This window comes from Eurypyga helias, unplaced genomic scaffold (genome assembly GCF_000690775.1).
Source record: "Eurypyga helias isolate BGI_N326 unplaced genomic scaffold, ASM69077v1 scaffold3694, whole genome shotgun sequence".
Lineage (NCBI taxonomy): Eukaryota > Metazoa > Chordata > Aves > Eurypygiformes > Eurypygidae > Eurypyga > Eurypyga helias.
In genome coordinates, this window is record NW_010245485.1 from 43,399 (window position 1) to 61,606 (window position 18,208).

Genomic DNA, 18,208 nt, shown 5'->3' on the forward strand with positions numbered 1-18,208 from the left:
CTCTGTGCAGTGCACATCTCATATTTAGAGGAATTAAATTAATAAATAGTCAAGCTACTGTTCTGTGTGTTAAATGGTTATTTTGACGGTGTAGGGCAGTTGTGGATAAGGAAAATATAGGTAAAATATTTGAACCAGAATTCCTATTCTACTGAAAATACAGTTCTATTGTTCCCAGAAGTATTTCCATTAAACGGTTCACACTAAATTTGTTAAAATGAGAAAATAATTTCTATGCTTTGGTCATACACTAGTCACAACTAACAGCTTTCGTTGTTTCCTTTTATTTTAGTACACGAGAAACTACAAAGCAGCAATAACAAAGGCTCAAAAATGTTGACAAATGAGTGATATATTCCACATAAGAATTAGAGTCTGCTCTGTACCTTGGCAAGAAATTTGAATGCGGAGTGGTAAGCTGTTTTAATTATTGCTATGAACTGCTTTATGGAAGAGTATTATGCAATTTTTTGATTTTTTTCTTGGTTGAGTAGAGGGTTTTTTTTAAGACTGGAATGAGTGATTAAAGTCAGACTTTTTTTGGTTTTTTTCCATTTAAACTGCTCCTAAGAAAGCCAAAAGGCTAAGTTCATAGACTTGGGGGGTTAGAGAGGTGCTCCTGTCCATTTCCCTTATTAAACAGTACCCTTGACATAAAGTCAGCTGCTGAGTATCTGACAAGACCAACTTGTTGACACCAAGCTCTCAGTCTAAGATGCTGTGTTTCAGTAACACTGTTGCTGAGTGAAAGAGTAATGCATGTTGGCATGACTGTTATCACTGTTACAGTCCACTGAAGTTGCAGTCGTCATGCTTCTCTTCTCAGTGCAGAGAAAAAGGCTTGTCTGGGTAAAGGAAAGGCAGCACCTGGAATTTCTCTTGGTTTATTGGAAAAAAGGCAAAATTTGGAGACTTAAATAAACTCTTATTCATAACATTTTGTGGAAGTGGTTGTGAAATATTTGACAAAAACATTTAATAATTTAAATGTTTTCTAAGTGTGGATAGGGAACTTGAAGCCTCTGGAAAACTGAATGTTTTGTTTAGCTCTGTGAAAGGAAGGCAAGCTGAAGCTATGTAGCAAATTTTTATTGTCCCGGGGTGAGGATAAACAAAAACATTTGCTTAGCAATCTAGTGGTTAACATAACCTTTCTCTTGGCTCGCTTATTTCAGTAGCAGCAATGTGCTTTAGAGCAAGTGTGTATCATATCATCGGGTTATAAATCCTAAAATCCATTGAAGCACCTCTGAGAAAGCATAGAGCTGAAGTCAGATTAGGCTGAGTCAGTCTGTTGATGCTGCTGGCTTTCCTAAAGGTTATCTTTAATCTGGCACCAAGATTACTTTGAAGGGGCTGTAGTATTATAGCAGTAGTCCTTGCATGATTTCATTACTTTTCAAAACCAGATCATTAGTGTGCGGTTCCCTTCTGACCTCCTTTGTGTGTCTTGATCTCTCCAGTGTATGTACTATGCAAATACTATGTTTCAGGTACAAGTTTCTTGGATTTGGAATTATTGCTATGGCATTGTCTTTTAGGATGACCAAGGATGACTTCAGTTACTGCTGGTTTTCAGGAAGCTTGTATGTGTGTTTATGACCTCATGCTGTTACTTCCCAACTCTGTCTCAGGCAGATGCTGTGGTTCTCATTTCCTGTATGGTTGGGTTGAAAAGCTGTTGTTCTTGACTTTCTTTCTAAAATAAGACAATGGGTATGCAAGTCCTTAGCTTTCTTCCTTAGACTCTTTCACTACTTAGGCAAACTTGTTGAAAGATCTTGCTCGCAGAGCAGGTGGGTCTGAGACCAAATAGAGGTAGGGGTGTTGACTAAGAGAAATAATAATTAAAAAAAAAAAAATCAAAGCATACCAGTTGCAAAATATCTTTTAGCTAGAGAACAAATGGGAGGAGACAGATTGATTCTTCCTGACAACAGCAATTCAAAATCTCTCTCATGTATGTGCTGAGTTCTCTTTCTATCTCTGCACTTGAAATAGGCTACCTAGTGGGTATCTCCTTCCACAGGGTGGGGCAAAGCCAGACTCATTGGCAGAAAATGTTGTAGATAGGACTCATGACTAGTCCAAAACACAGAATCATTTTGTAGATACAGACTTACTTGAAACAGATTTATTTAAGATGCTTAGAAACAAATTCTTTTGCTGATTTGCAACAGGCTTATATAGTATTTGGAATTCTGGAATTCAAAGACAAAGCTGGATTTATGTGCAAAGTCCTTTATTTATGAACATTGAATCCTCAGCCTTTTAAAGGTGTATTTAGTTTTAGTGTCTGTCACTTACTGAGTAAATGAAGAATGTAGCACTTTTAATTTACAGTAGAAATTGCATGGAAAATACAGAGACTCGCTCAGAGAAATCTTTAGGGCCAGGATTAACCACTGACATTTTCAAAATGAGATGGTGACCAGTGATGAGATGTAAAAACTCCACAATGGTGAACGTGTTCCGATTTCACAGTAGTGAAGTTAAAAGAAATGTTTTAACTGCCTTATGTTGCTCTGCAGAGGGTTAGAATTTATTTTTACTGCAGCAGTTATGTACTGCATTAGTAAATGGTAGGAGGTTCTAGCATGCATGACCTGGTTCAGCTGGATAACATTATTGATTTTTATGATTTTCTTTTCATTGCCCCTGCTTCAGTTAGTTTTAACTTCATTTTCTGTTTCTTGATTAGCTCAGTGGTAAGTTGTCATTACAGCATTTGACTCCCTAAGGACATGATCTATAAGGCAGATTTTTCCAGTGTAGGGTCATGATTCAGCTAATTTACTTGTAATTTAAACAACAGTTGGCCTAATACCATGAAGTGGAATTTGAGATACTTGAAGTCCAAGAGTGTAATACCATAAATTAATGTTTATATTAAGTACTCTTTAGAGACCTGCAGGAGATGCCAGTGGGACATGTAATGCCCCTTGTGTTCTTTTTTTCAATAGGCATGTGAAGTTAAAATCTCAAGGAAGATGAAGAAAGCAGGTGTGCTTAATACAGAATTGCCATTTAACATTTCACTGGGAAAGCATTGTTTCATCGAAATTGCCGTAATATTTGTTTGCCCAGACTCTGTATTTGGATTTATATTTTAATGACCTATTCAAATAAATGAGCATAATAAAAATGTCTTCATGCGGTTAGAGCAGGCTAATGAACTGACTTTTGCATTTACTGATGTCTTGCAGTTCTTGTAAGTTTAGTGCTGAGCTATGTTTAATCGCCTCAAACAATTTTTATAAGATACAGAGAATTTGTCTCGATGTTAGCATCTTAATGTTTTTTTTCAAGCTGAGCTGCTGTCTCAGAATGCTGTATAGAGGCGGCAGATTGCGGGTAAATGAATTGGATTCATGTCTTTCCTGACTGTTTTGGCACAGCTTCTCTGTGGACCAAAGCATGACTGTCACTTCACTCAAGAAAAGATCGTTATTTACTGAAAGATTTCCTATGCACATTAATTCTGTGATTTCCAGTTCAGTACCACAGTGCAGGCCAGCGTGGAAGTTGGCAGAGACGTTTCTGCTCTTTTTCCACGCTCTAGTGCTTATTGTCAGCCCTTAACTTTTTGCTGGCATGTGGTAGAGGAAAACTTCAACCTAGGTGTGTTTTGTTTGTGGGGTTTTTTTGTGTGGGGGGGGTTTTTTTGTTTGGTTGGTTGGTTTTGGGGGTTTGGTTTGGGTTTTTTTGTGGTTTTTTTTTTCCCTGCAGCCCAGTTCCTTGACAGTTGGCTGTGCAGGCATGGCCATGCTGGTGCAGGAAAAGGGTCACATCAGTGTTTGGGGGCACAAGGCAGTGAGGAGGATAACTGCTCCAAGAGTGAGCTAAATCAAATCTAAAACTATGGATGTGACAAATGATAGTTCTGTCTGAGCTAAATGTGTTTGGCTGTGTTTCTGTGACATGGTTTTCAGCCAGGTGGATGGGGAGTAGTTGAAGTGCATTAGCAAAGTTTCTAAAAGAATCAGGAGCTACTGTCTAGGTTGGTTTTTAAGTAGCTGTACTTTAATGTGATTGTCAGAATGACAAAACTTTATCTCATAGGGTGATAACTAAATTGGTGGGTCATGGTTTGGGTCTGCATGTTTTAATAAGTAGCAATAACTATGTATAATAAATAAATACATTAAAAAGATCAGACCGTATTTGTGAGTTGTTCTGAGTGTGAGTAAAATACATTAAGATGGTGTTAAAATGGAAAGGTGGACTTGTTACATACACAGTCAGGGTTTTGAACACTCTTCTTGTAGATCTTTAAGCCTACAAGAAAAGCAGTAAAATCTGCTCTTAACTGGGAGGTGTTTGCCTGCTTGGGATTTTTGGGGTTTTTTTTTTGGTTGTGTGGTGATCTTCTTGATTCAAAAATGTATTCTGTTTTTAGGGAACATAACTAGTTCCATTGTACCAGTAAAAACCTGTGTGCTCAGTATTGTTGACCATGACCTGCTTATTTAAAGCTCTATTTCTCCTCCTCGCTGTTTCTGCTGTGCTGCCACCATGCCTCCCTTCTGTCTGCTGCTGGATCTCTGCTTCCCCTTCCGAACAGCTGGACTGGCTTTATCACTGCTTTTCTTGGTTCTCTTTATTGCCTGTGGTACTGGCGAGGAGCCAGCCAAGACTGCAGCCAAATGATTCAGAATGCAAAATTACTTCCAGGTCTGTTTCACTGTATTACCTTGAGCTTCTTAAAATCACCTCTATTACAGGCATCCTCCTGCCATTTGGGAGAGAGTGACTCCTTTTTAGAGGGCCATTAAACTTCTGAAATTTTGCAGGTGGTGAAGATTCTGCCACATTTCTAATTTAATTCTTCTTCATAAGCAATTATCCTTTTTTTTAACCTGTTTCTAAGTTGCATTATTTTTAGTTCAGCATTAGGCTTTAGCATCTCTGAAAGTCAAACAGTTATGTCATTTTAAAACATTTTTAGCTCAAACTTTTTTCAGTATTATTAAAATGAATTAGTGCATTGTAGTGCCTTTTGGCATAATGTCCAAGGTCAAAATCTAATTGCCCTTTAGTTTAAAGTATGGTTGAGACATGCGTTTCCAGCTGCTTTTCCTTGTTAATTTAAATAACCATAAGAACTGAGGACTAACTTATGGAAGGAAGGAGTTCATCAGTACCAAGATCTCCTCAAGACCCTGCTGTGTCAGTACTCCAGTCTTTACTTCTTGCTGTAATTGAAAAGGATAGTCTGGTTGACGTTATGCACGATACAAGGAATTAAATGGTTTCTTACCCAACCATTTTCCAGCACAACTAGTGGAGATAGGTGTATTTTCAGTAGTTTCCAGAAAGGCTGTCAACACATGTAATCAGTGTTTTAAAAAGCAAACAGAAACTTTATTGATTTTGTTCTTGCACTTGTGATTCTTTGCAGTCTTACCCCACCCAAGTCACCAAGATTGCTTAAACTGAGTTTGGAAGAAATCCCCATCTGTAGTTTGCCCATTAGCTATCTTATAGCTTCCTTGGGATAATAATATTCTGCTACTGAAATTACTCCTCAAAACTCTTTGCTTCCTTCCTTCCTGTGCTTACCTACCAAAAAAACCCACCACATTAGACTTATTAGGAATATATAATGGCTATCACATTCTGCATTTATAGAGTTACACTTTTCCCTGTGAGTAAACAGATGATTCAGAGTATTGGGTCAGCTCAAATGGTTTTGTGAGGCAACTCTGTAGTATGTTTTATTCCTTGTAGTAGAAACGTAGACAGAGAAGTTACACAGCCCTCCTTTATCTAATCCTCAATCCTGTTTTAAAGTGCAAATCTGTTCTTCCTGTACATCTGAGTTGAGGTACAGCTTTAAATTGAAAACCAGTCACTCCGTCTGTGTTAAGCAGCTCAGTGGCTTTGCATAGCAGATATTTATTAGGTAGTTTCATTTTTTTTTATCTGACACCTGTTACATGATATGTGAAATGGAAAAAGTCTTCCTCATAAACTTCCAAATGCCATCTGTTGCCACTTGTTCCTTTCATTTATAAATAGCTTTATTTTTAAGCTATCTCTCTCACTAAAGCTAACATATGAAGCGGGTTGGATTGTTTATATCCTCCTGGAGTGAAAAGATCAACTGCGTTATTATTATTTGAACTGCTCTTCATATATGGAAAGAATTATATTTCATGTTTCCATGATTATGGATTTAGCATGCAAATAAGTAATTTTCTTGTTAAGAATCAAGGTACTGTACCATAATTCACGTTGTCTTTGTTTATGTGGTTTGTTTTTTTTTTTTAAATATTTATAAATCACTCACTGCCTGTAATTCTGTTCCAGAACTGGAAAATTTACAGATTTGTTTATCATGTAATCTGAGTTACCAAGTTCTTTGATTCTGGCCTTTTACAGACAGAAGGACTATTATTAAATAAAAAAGTTAATAAACATAAAAACAATAAAGTGCCTTTCCTTCCCTATTTGGATTTACTTCCCTTTTGTAATAGTTGCTGCTTCCTTTTCATCCTCGGTGTTAATTGTGTTTTACCAGTGGTACAAGTGGGGAGGCTGGAGCTACCCAGGAGTCTAAAGGTCCTAGGTGTCTTAGAAGTGATGTTTTCACAGTTCTGTAACCTTATTTCCTGGTTTTATTAACTTTTTGTTATTGGGACACTTTCACCTGCTCCTGAAATGGACGTAAAAAAACCTACAAGGCTTACAGATATATGAAAAACAGTGAGAGCAAATATGTATTGCTTCACCTAGATGTTGTCTAGGCTGTAAATGACAGCCCAGTTACAAGATTTTGAGGGGTTTTATGTAAATCTCTACTTTGACAGCTTAAAAACTGGATACGTGACTTAGCTGTTAAAGAATAAAAAATAACACAGTTGGCTCACTAGACATGTATACTAGTTAAAACCCCTCTTTTTTGCATTTTTAAGTGACTTTGGAACTCGAAGGAAAAATCCAACTCTATGAGAATTCTGAATAAATGTAATTCAGTCTTGCTAGATTTAAAACAAAATCCAATTTAACAGACAGGACCCCTTAAATTTTGGTCTATTTTAAAGCAATATATTCAAAATAAGAAAATCAAACTTGTAGAGCCACATAGATCATGTTTCAATGATGCAGAGTAACAGAAAATCAAGGCCTGGTGATGAAACATCATTGCTGTTTTTAACACCAAGGCATTTAAAAAATAATAAAATTACGTAATAGTTATGAATTTTGTAGGATCTAAAATAAAAGCATTTTTAAAGGAACTTAGGAAATCAGAAGCATGAACATTAACTCACCATATTTTAAATTTGTTTTTTCACTTCTGGTGTGTGGTTCATGGCTGTGTGGTGGTAAGCAGGGATTCTCTCACAGGTCCTCTTCTGCATGCTGCCTTCATCCCTTCCTCTTTAAGAATGTTTTATTTTCCTGGATGAATTTCATCCTTTTTGCAGACATACTGTCCCGAAAGTAACTCTCAGGCATGTCCGTTATCATGTGTGTATTCTGCTCTACTGGGACATTAATATGTAAGACTTAAAAAGCATATCCGCTTGAGTGCCCTTCTGCCTTTGGCAGTGGTCACGCCAGCTCAGGGCTGAGATGTCAGCCCTAAGGGGTGGCTGCAGTGTTGCCATGATCTCTGTTACCTTTGAATAAATGACACAGCTCAGTGCGTTGCAATTTTTTATTACTATGAATCTGTATATTTTTTTGAGTTGTCATTCACATACTGTTTCAACAGATTTCTGAACAACAGTGTTCGTCTAAAACTGTCAGTCTTACGTCTCAGGTTTTTTTGTTCTGTCCACTGAGTAGTTAGAATTTAAAACGTGTATCTGAATATTCTTCCACACCTCTGATTGCTTACTCTGTGGGTGCTGTGTGTCTGTGCATGTGATGTTGCTGCTTTTAAAGCATTCTCGCAAAACACAGAGCATGTTTCCAGGTGCCTGGTTTCCTAGCACCTGATCCTGCACATTTCTATTTATGCTTTGAGGTACGGTCTGTCCAATGTGTTCTGTCCTTCACTGCTAATTAGTGGGAGAAATGTGTTCTCCTGAGTATCAGTCCCTGTGTTTGCTCCCGCATGTACAAAATGTAACTCTCCTGTGAAGTTGGCAAGCCCTTATTACGTGATTAAAGGAGGTGTCAAATACTATGGTAATGGCAGATATATGGATACTTAAGAAGATAGCCAAGCCAGCTGACTTCCAGCTAAATTGCCATTGAGCTTAGACAAATGATTTAGTGCAGTTTAGTGAATTTCTGTTGGTCAGATAAGTGGTGTTAATTGTGCAGATATGGCTTCATGACAAATACCAGATAAAAGTATTTTAACCTTGTGTGAAAATGGCAATTTGTTAGTGTTTCAACTCAGTTGCATGACTTAAATGCAAGTTTAAAGGCAAATTTTGGTTTTTGTTTGGTTGGTTTTTGGTTTTCTTTGTTTGTTTGGAGAGTTATAGATCTCGTTGCTCCTAAAAATACCCCAGATTAATAACATGATGAAGTTGGCTTTGTACTTGAAATACCACTAAATTGTATTGTTATTGTTTGGAATGCAATAAACTTTTGCATAGAGTTCAGTGGTGGGTGTCAGAGAGCATTAGAGCTGTTTTTGGCCTTTACAGTCATATTTTGTTCACACATTTTAATGCTACTGGGTAGGAATCTTTTCAACAGCAGAAATGCAGCTTATTAACTGCTGAAGCAAAAGATGCACAGTTCTCTGGCTAAAAGTCTATTGAATAAGTCTAGTTCTCGAAATCAAGTTTTTGACAGGGCAAGATAGCAGTGTCTGCTAGCAACTTGTCGTTTATCACTGATGAAGTTCTATATAATCTGGTTACTGACTTTTGGGTCTGGATGAACTGAAACTGGTACAATACAGATAAGTGAAAAGAAGTATCAAAGGGTTTTTCTTTGTATGGGTAAAAAGAAATCATTCTGAGTTTGGGATGAGAAGTGCAGATCTTCTAATGCAGTGAACTATCAATTTAAAATACTTTGATCAACATATTATAATGGAATAGTCACAAAACAGGTAACACAGTAGATGTAAACGTCACAAGTGAGATTGTTCATCACACTGAGCAAAGCAAAGATTTTGTTTCATGTAAATGAATCTCTTCAGTGCTGGAAACCATGGACACAGTGCCAGATTGCAGATGGGCAAAACAAATTAACTGTCTTTCATGTGAGTTGTGAGGTAGGGTTGATGGCAATATGTAGGTGTGAATGCAGGGAAAAAATGCTTATCTCATGAAGAGCACCTTAGGAAAGATGCATAGGAAGGTTTTACTGAGTTTGTGTGTGGTTTTTTTTTTTCCTTTTCCTATAACTAATAAAAGGGAAAAAAGAAACCCAACTGTGTAAAGCAAATACCACTATTTTCATAGCAAACTATGTAACAGTGCAGATCTGTGCTCGTACAGACATTTAGACCAGTCCTGTAAGATCTTAAAACTGCAGACCTTTAAAATAATATAGTGGCAAAGTATTTGTGAAGATATTATCTCCACTTAGTGTCATGAAATAACAATAAAAAGACAAATAACCCCAAATCACTACACTGACTGCAAATAGCAACAAATACCTGAAGACAATTGTATGGTAAATTTAAGATTATTTCCTAAATCAGATCATTGAGTTGAATTCCAAGTACAGTGGTGAGTTGCTCCTCCTTTTATTCCAGACATTTGGAGGAGAAACTCCTAGGTTATGAATTACTTAAATGACAAGTGAGAGTATCATTTGGCAAAGAACTTTCTGAGGTGAACTAATCTATATTCATCAGAACCTCAGCAAGACATATGAGATGCCAACAAAATCGAAGGATTCATGAAGCTGGGATAGCTGGCTAGGATCATCAGAAAGACAGAATCCCTACTGCTGTGAGGTATCCCAGAAGCATAGTGGGGAGAGTGAGTCTACTGCAGGACTTCACTAGAATCCATGATGAGTGCGACGAATACGTTCAAATTCAGTGATTTGCAGTATTACCGTGGGCACAGTAATCCTTACCTTGGGGTGTCCGTGTGTGTAGAGGGACAGGTAGAGGTGTCATCCATTCCCTTCTATTGATCCTAGCTATGCTACTGTCATAACATGTCATAAAATTAGTGGAAGTTGGCACCCTATCCTGTTTGTAGTTCAATTTTTCCTTTTCTGCTTTGAAACCTCCACCTGGCTATCAGTTGATGAAATAGTAGTGAGTTACTCGGTTTGAAAAGTTATATTCTGGTTCTCTAGTAATGTTATGCTCCCTATAAATTGAAGGGGGAACTATCTAAGCTTGCTGTAAAAATCTGTCAAGAAACCATCTTCCTTTTAATGTGCTGAATAACTGCTTGAAAACATTTTCAGTTCAGAGAAAACGTTGAACAGGAATGTGAAAGAAGTCCTGGGTTTTAGTGCAGCTGTCAAGAATCTTCCAATGACATTGGGAGGCCATGAATTGTCCCTCTGTCTTAATTTATGCATCTATGAGATGGAATGATAACTATCTCATAGGAGTACTTGTAAACTTTACCTAAGGTCAGTGGGTGCTTCTACATCCTTTGTTGAAAGATTTAATAAATGCTAAGTAGCGTTATGGGAGGGGAAGCAGATTCCCCACTATTAACAAGCAACTACCTTCCTTTGTTATACCAATTTTAGCTCCAACGTTACTTTGACAAAAAAAGAAATCATCTTTGGTTTATTTGTTCTGACTTTTTTCTTTTTTTGTCTCCTGGGGTATTGGGCATGGGAGTGACTTATGAGCCTCTCCAGAGAATTTGAAGGAAATTCAAGGGCTTGATTCATCTGTTTCAGTTTAAGGTTACTTTCAAATCACGATTTTTTTTTTTCTGGCTGCTTATTAGTCCTGCTGTTTGGTTATGAATATGGGTTGTAAGTTAAGACTGTGCTGTGGTTTAGCACCAGTCAGCAACTAAGCACCATGCAACTGCTTGCTTACCTCTACCCTCCCTCTGTGGAATGAGGGAAAGAATTGGAGGAAAAAGGTGTAAAAGAACTCATGAGATTAAGAACAGCTTAATAATTAAAAATAAATGAAATTAAATAATGATGATGATATTACTACTACTACTGTGTAATGAAAATAATACTATTACTGGTGATGATAATGTGTAGTGAAAAAAAAAGGAAGAGGGGAAAAATACGAGGACAGATATAACTGCTCACCACCAGCCAAATGACAACTGCTCTCAGCTAGTCCCCAAGCAGCGATTGTCCCTTCTGGTTACTTCCTCCAGCTCACATACCATGCATGACGTTTGATGACATAAAATGTCCCTTTGGTAAGTTTGGGTCAGCTGTCCAGGCTGTGTCTCCTCCCTGCGTCTCCATTACAAGAACAGGGGCAGTATGAGAAACTGAAGAAGTCCTTAGTTTAATATAAACATTGCTTGGCAACAACTAAAACCATCAGTATATTGTCAACAATCTTCTCAACACAAATTCAAAACACAGTCTCACACTAAAAACATCAGTGTGCTATCAGCATTCTCCACACAAATCCAGAATGTAGCCTCCTACTAGCTACTGTGAAATAATTAACTCTGTCCCAGCCAAAACCAGCACAGACTGTAAAATCCACTTTGTTTGCCACTGTTTTAATTCCAACTGTATTTGTAAAGTTAATACCTGCTAACCACTGTAGGTTCTAGCGTGCCTGTTAAAGCTGTTCATGTTTCAGTGGCAGCGTGTTGAGGTTTTACTACTTGAAAGAGTTCTTATACTGGTAGTTTCAGCATTATTCTCCTTCTGAAGGACCAACGAAGTTAAAATAATCTTCTGATTTGGCTCCTGTAGTAGTTATGGTCTCATCTTGTTTTTTCTGATTTTAATGGAGTTTAAAAACCTTGATGGTATTAGATGTTCTTGTGCATTCTTTAAGAAGTCAGAGACCGGTTATAATAAAGGATTATTTCTGGAAGGTTAAACACACAAAGCTAAACCTTTTCTGAAAAATACCACTGAGTTGTGACCAGCAAAGTATACTTTTGAAAAGTTCCAGTTCCATAACTCTCTCCAGTTAGCAGAGAGACACATTCTAGGGTGAAATAGAAAGGTGAGATTGATTTTCGTGCAGTTGTTTGTGCAGTGGAATTTGAGAAAGATTTAAATATATAGGTAGTTCAAGAAGCAAGTTAGACCTTGCATTCTCACAGTCAAACAAATTGGAGAAGGAAAAAGAGGTTTGGCAGAGTCGTCAGGAACTTCTGTCCACAAATACACTGTAGTACTTAATGTCTCCATTAGTCCCAGTTTACAACAATACTTCCTCTTCAGTTCCTTTCCAGCTTATTAAGGCGTGCAAGTAATTTCACATGCAATTTTCTCTCTTAGCTGAAATAATGCTTTATGCTTGCAGTTTTCTAGGTAACTGCTAATTAGTCATTATGATTTTCATGTCTGTCTCCCCCCAGCAATAATAGAACTACTTTTTCTTAATATTTTTTCTTTATATAGAGAAATTTGTGTTGTGGTTTATGTCAGTATTGTTGAAATACTAATTTCTTCGAGCAGTACAGTTTTTATCAAGTCACCTAGATGCTCTGCGACAGCTTCTTAATTTTTTTGTTTTTAAAGGCAGAGTCCAAGATATTTTTAAGAATGCAGTAGCGGTTCTTTTTGTCCACATGTCATCAGTGAGCCAACTGAGAGTGCACATCCATGCATGTGCATATATATTCAAGCAATTTCTGAAGAATGAGTTTTGCTTGAGACTTCTTGCATAAGTTTTCCATTAAAACAGAATGGTTTTTGGAAATGCACAGAAAACTAACTAAAGATGTGGTGTGTTACTGAGCAGGATTTTTATAGTACTGGGCTATAATGACTATTCCCTATTACAGAAATACTCATATGTTGCTGCATTTCTCAGTTATTACCTTTGTGTTCAATCTTTTTAAAAAAACTTAAAACTGCAGTAGAAGCAAGACTATTTAAGATGGTAATTTCACACAAGCCTCTTCTTTTTTAGTACTGCTAGCTATTTCTTTTGAAGTGAACTTCTGTGAAACACATAAATATCCCTAGAGATGCTCAGCTCACTCTCGCTTGTCTAGTTGCTTATTTGATTGTATAGCAACATTAAAGTGTTTTTAAAAAAGCAGTATTCGGGAAGTGTTTGTGAAGGTGTATTTTTACATTAATCCAAAACATAATTTAATTTTCATTACCGAATACCGGTATTATTTGTATGTGATAGTCGTGGAAGTATCTGAATGGTTATGTGTGATTCATAAAATTGGCCACATCAATGTATGTTGTTTGGAGAAGGAGGGAGTAGCATGCAGTTTGGTGTAACGATTGGATACATGGTGCAGTTTTATGTTGATGGTTCTGATTCTGTTTCACCAGCTGGCTCCTAGGTTTTGTTTTTGAAAGCAGCATTTTCTCAGGTGCATGAATGGAGTTGTTTAGTGTACCATGGTTTTGCTGTGGTTTCTTAATTGTAAGTAAAAGAGTATTTGATAATAAGTCTCTAGGAGAAGATTCTCCATGGCTACATGCTACAAGGCGCTCATGGAAGACCGGAAGTGTGCTGATGGAGTTAGACTCTTCATGTGGGAGGACAGCCGTTAGTCCCAGAGAGGTCTGCTTTCAAAGGCAGTCAGCAGTGGATATTAGATGCTTGGTGCTGACTGGTAGGGACACATGTTAAAGATAGTTCAAGGACAATCAACTTGCAGCCTTCACCTGCACAAATCTGTTTAAATGGGGTCACATTTGATACACTGTGACTCCATGTCCTTGAGTTCATAAAACCTTGGTAGTGAAGCTTACATATCTGAAATGACTGAGGTGCTGTGGAAACTGTGGTTTTGCTTAGGTGTTGACAAAACTAGTCGATGTATTCAAAGCTGTACACCAGAGTTGGTAGCTCAGATCTGTGTAGAAAGAAGGGCAAAGTTGGTTTTGGTACCTACTTTGCATATCCTTTTCCTTTTACATCCGGTTAGTTCAGTTATGGGAGCAGTCACTGAATCTGCTGTTAGCGGTTGTCTGGATTTTCTCAGGATACTCGGAAGGGTCTGTGTTCATGTCTCTCTTCTGCTTCTGGTGGTTCAGCACAGATTGGTGCCTACCTGAGGAGTTAGTTGCTGTGCATGGTGGTTTAAGGATTGTTGTCCAAGTGTCATATGCTTGTAAAGGACAGGAGAAGGCACTCTTACGTCCCCAGATATTGGTGATGCCTCATTGAGGGTTCTTCTATGCAAAGCTGAATGAAGTGTGAATGTGATGTTAGTCTTGCAGCATATTTCAGCTACATGAAAATCAATTGGAGCAGGACTGGAATCGTGTCTTCTCAGTCCCAATTACCCAGTGTGTGTGTGACGCAGTGGATGTTTGAGTCTACACTTGCTGATCTTTCATGGTTTTAAAAACTTACATGTTCTCCTTAGTCCTGACCATGTTAAATGATAACAGAGCACTCCCATTCAGAAAAAACTGAAGAAATTTGCATCTTGCTAGCTTGGAAATTCTGTTCTGTAGTAGTCTCTATCTCCATAATTTCCAGTAAATTACTCTGGGGTGGATCACCTATCAAAATAAGATTCACAATAACTGCAATAGTGTGTGAAACATGAATGTTTCTCCTTATTACATGTTATAATGAACTACTTGAGCGCATGCCTGATCTACAAGAAACAGATGAGGAGATCAAGTTGTCACAATATGGTTTTGGTTCCCATGCCTTTGTGTAAGTTTTGTATCTATGCTTTGAACTTCATATCATATCCTTGTCGAAATGTTGGGATTATTCAGAATGTGTGAAGACGAGCTAAAGAAGAGAAACTAAAGGAATGCCATTCATGGAACAGAAGTTAAAAAGTGTCATTCACTTCATAAAGCCTCTTTAAACCCATGATACTGAACACAATCTCTTACTGTTGAAGTCAGTAGATTTCTCGTTATTGTTAATACATTCAGAGTCTTTGCTTTAATTGGTTAGCCTCAAGGACAGCATTAAGTTGTAGTTATACGGATAAGGCTGGCTTTATTAAGTGACTGCAACAATTTTAAAAACTGAGACCAGTTGGCAATATCCGTTTTGTCACTCCTACTTAATCAATCTCAGACTATCTTGAAAACTAGATTTCTTTTTTTCCTTAGGATTTTTTCACTTCCTTTTAATCATCTTTAATTATCAGTAATCAGCTTTTGAACTTCAATTAAGCTTAATGCACATTGAAGGAAGCATGTAGAGTGGGTTTTAGGACTTGTTGAGCAATTGTGCACAATGTTATGTCTAATGTACTTTTCAAGTTTGGCCAAATATACTTTGGTAGGGTAGTAAAAAGGTACTTTTGGTTGAAGTGTTGTACCTCTACACTGAATCTGCTGAATATGATGAGCTTTTCTTAGTAAGTTATTTTACTGTTTTTTTGCAAGTTTTTATAGTGCTAAATGTCATGTAAATGCTGTTGTTGCTTATAGTCCTATAGGCTGTTCTATTACCACTTATAGATGTAAAGAACACATAATTTCATAACTAAATGGAACTGCTTGCTTCCTGAACATTACAGAAGGCTGCATGTGACTACAGGTTCAGGGTCTGCACTGAGTTTTTGTTCAGTGCCATGTCAACAACTTTTTCTTATGATTTTACTATTTCAGAGGAGAAAGGGCTGTGGCAAGTTAGTGTTCCAGTTACTCGTCATACAAAAGGAAGGGAAGTATACCATGATGTGATGATGTTAACTTGTTTTTGTGTATCACTTCATGTATTCCTTTATTAGCATAGTGTTTTTCCTTCATTATGTCACATCTTATCCAGACAATATTTTCATGGTGTTTTGGTCTAACTCAGAATAAGAATTTTAAAGCTGTCACCATATTCCGAAGTTTCTCATCTTACCTTCAGAAGTAACTTCATAAGCCTAAGTTTCATTGCAAGTCAATGAATCACGCATTCCTGTGTGCTGCAGCCCTTTTGAAAACAGGGTTTAAGACATTTTGTGCTTCATTGTTTAAGAAATGTTATCCAGTATGCTTGAAAGGCTGAGGTCTGAGAGGGGAAAGGATCTTAATCTTCAGGTCTTCGAAAGCTAAATTTGGCTTTGTATGGAAACTGTGTGTGTTTGAGAGGAAAGGGAGGTTTGCCCTTTTTTTTTTTTTTTTAATGGAGTTGATGGATGCAATTGGGGGTTTTAGGGAAGTTTTGTTGGAAGTGTTATGTGTCATCCCCTTCTTAAGTAACCCTTCTCCTGGCTTGTCTGACACAGATCTAAATTTACAAAACATATCAAATCACAACATTTCTGAAGGAGCCCACAGGCATTTAAAGATGTCTCTGTGGAAGCTCTGGTGTCGTTTCAGCAGCCAGGGAGGACTGTGGACTGCGGTTGCTGGTGCTGGAAGGCTGCCACTCCACTTCCTTTGTTTGGCTTCCTTTGCTGCATGAAGCAGGGAAGACAGCAACCATTATTGCTAGTGTTACAAAGTAATTATGGAGGTGGCGCTTTCAGCTTCAGATCTTACCATCCTTGCAGTCACCACTCCAAACATCTGTAAACCCCGCAGCCACAAATTCACTCGTTTCCTTGCATCCCCTGCGATTTTGCTGTTTCCTCCTTGTTGTGAGAAACACCTCACCATGAAGAGTAAGGGGTTAGTGACAGTGAAGGCAAAGGGAGGAGATGGTGTTTGCAGTCCCTTGTTACTGTTTAAAGTTTGATGTGGCAGCTTAAATACTCAACTTTCCATGCCACATGCCTATGTCACTCTTCAGGCTCACAATGTCATCTGTGTCCCACCCTACCCAGGATGTTTGGCAGTTAGTTATATTTTTATTAATATTAGCGTGATGAAATTATTTTCTAAGCCTTTTCTGTTTTTCTCTTTTCTCATGCCCCAAAAGACATACCCTGGTGTAAGTCAAAGTTTCCCTGGTTTATGCCTGCCAGAATTCTTCATATTTTGTCTATTAACTATTTTGTAAAATCTCATGCAGGTTTGTATTTCCTGGTAGAGTTTGGTTTCTGGACAAAGCTGAAGAAAACTCCTAGGAGTAAGGTGCAGAAACATTCTTTGCATAGGTGTGTCTTCCTCAGTGATGAGTAATAAAATGTATTGGTCCATGTTTGTATTCCCTAATGCCTCCGATTATTAAAACTGTTTGACCCTTTCTAAACTAGTGGTTTCATAGGAAGGACTCCCCTGGCCCTTCTACTCAGGGCTCCCTGTACCGTAGTGGAATTTTCCTACCTACCTTCCTTTTGACTTCATTACAGGCTTTTAACAGGCTGTTTCACAACTCAGTTTCTTCCTACAGCTTTGTGTGTTAAATATTGTCAGAAACAAAATCATACCCTACCAGAAAACCTGTCTGGCACCCATGATCAGAAAACAGCTTGCTTGCTTCTAATAGTTTTGTTTCTTTGTCTATTGATACATTGTGAGCAAAGATATCACAGATACATCTAACCATAACTTTTCTCCTGATCAAAAACTTGCCACTGCACCCTCTTGCCGCAAACCCAACTGTGGAGTTTGAAATTAGCCTTGTGGTGTTCATTTGATTGTTTTTTTTAATAGCAAATTTTGTCAGGCATTTAACCATCTGCTTTTTTCGGCATACGAGATGTTGATGAAGTTGTTCATATTAGAGTTTGGGAGAATTCTAGAAGCAGTAACATGTAGCTAATGGTGTTTATTTCCGTGTTTAATAACACTTTTTGTGGTAAGTGGTCTGATTGTTTTAATACTAGTTGTTGCCTCAGCCAGTTCCATATTTTGTTCTATTGAGGTTTTTTGGGAATTGGTTATTAACACACTCTTGGCTAGATACTGTCCGTTTTTAGGTAAATAGTAAATAAATCTTGGCTTTTATTAGTGTAGATTACATTAATTGGTGTGTTTTAAACAAAATACTTGAATGGTGATCTCCAGGAACATGGCCAGCCAACAGGCTGATGTGCATGCATTGTCTCTATTTAGGACATCCTCTACTCAGTAAACCATCTCAAATATGTTACTTAGTAGACTCTTGGATGAGGACAGGAACACAAACTTTTAAAAAAGGGTTCCGAAAAAGGACTTTGTATGATCCCATCATGGAGGAGAACTGAAGTGATTGGTCTCATGCTGTGCAAGACAACTGCCAGAGGTATATAAGAGGGAAAGTATACGGTTGTTATTCAAAACTGCTGTCTTCACTGACTGTAGGAATTTGTGAACAAGCTGAACATCCTGAACAAACTTATGCTTTCCC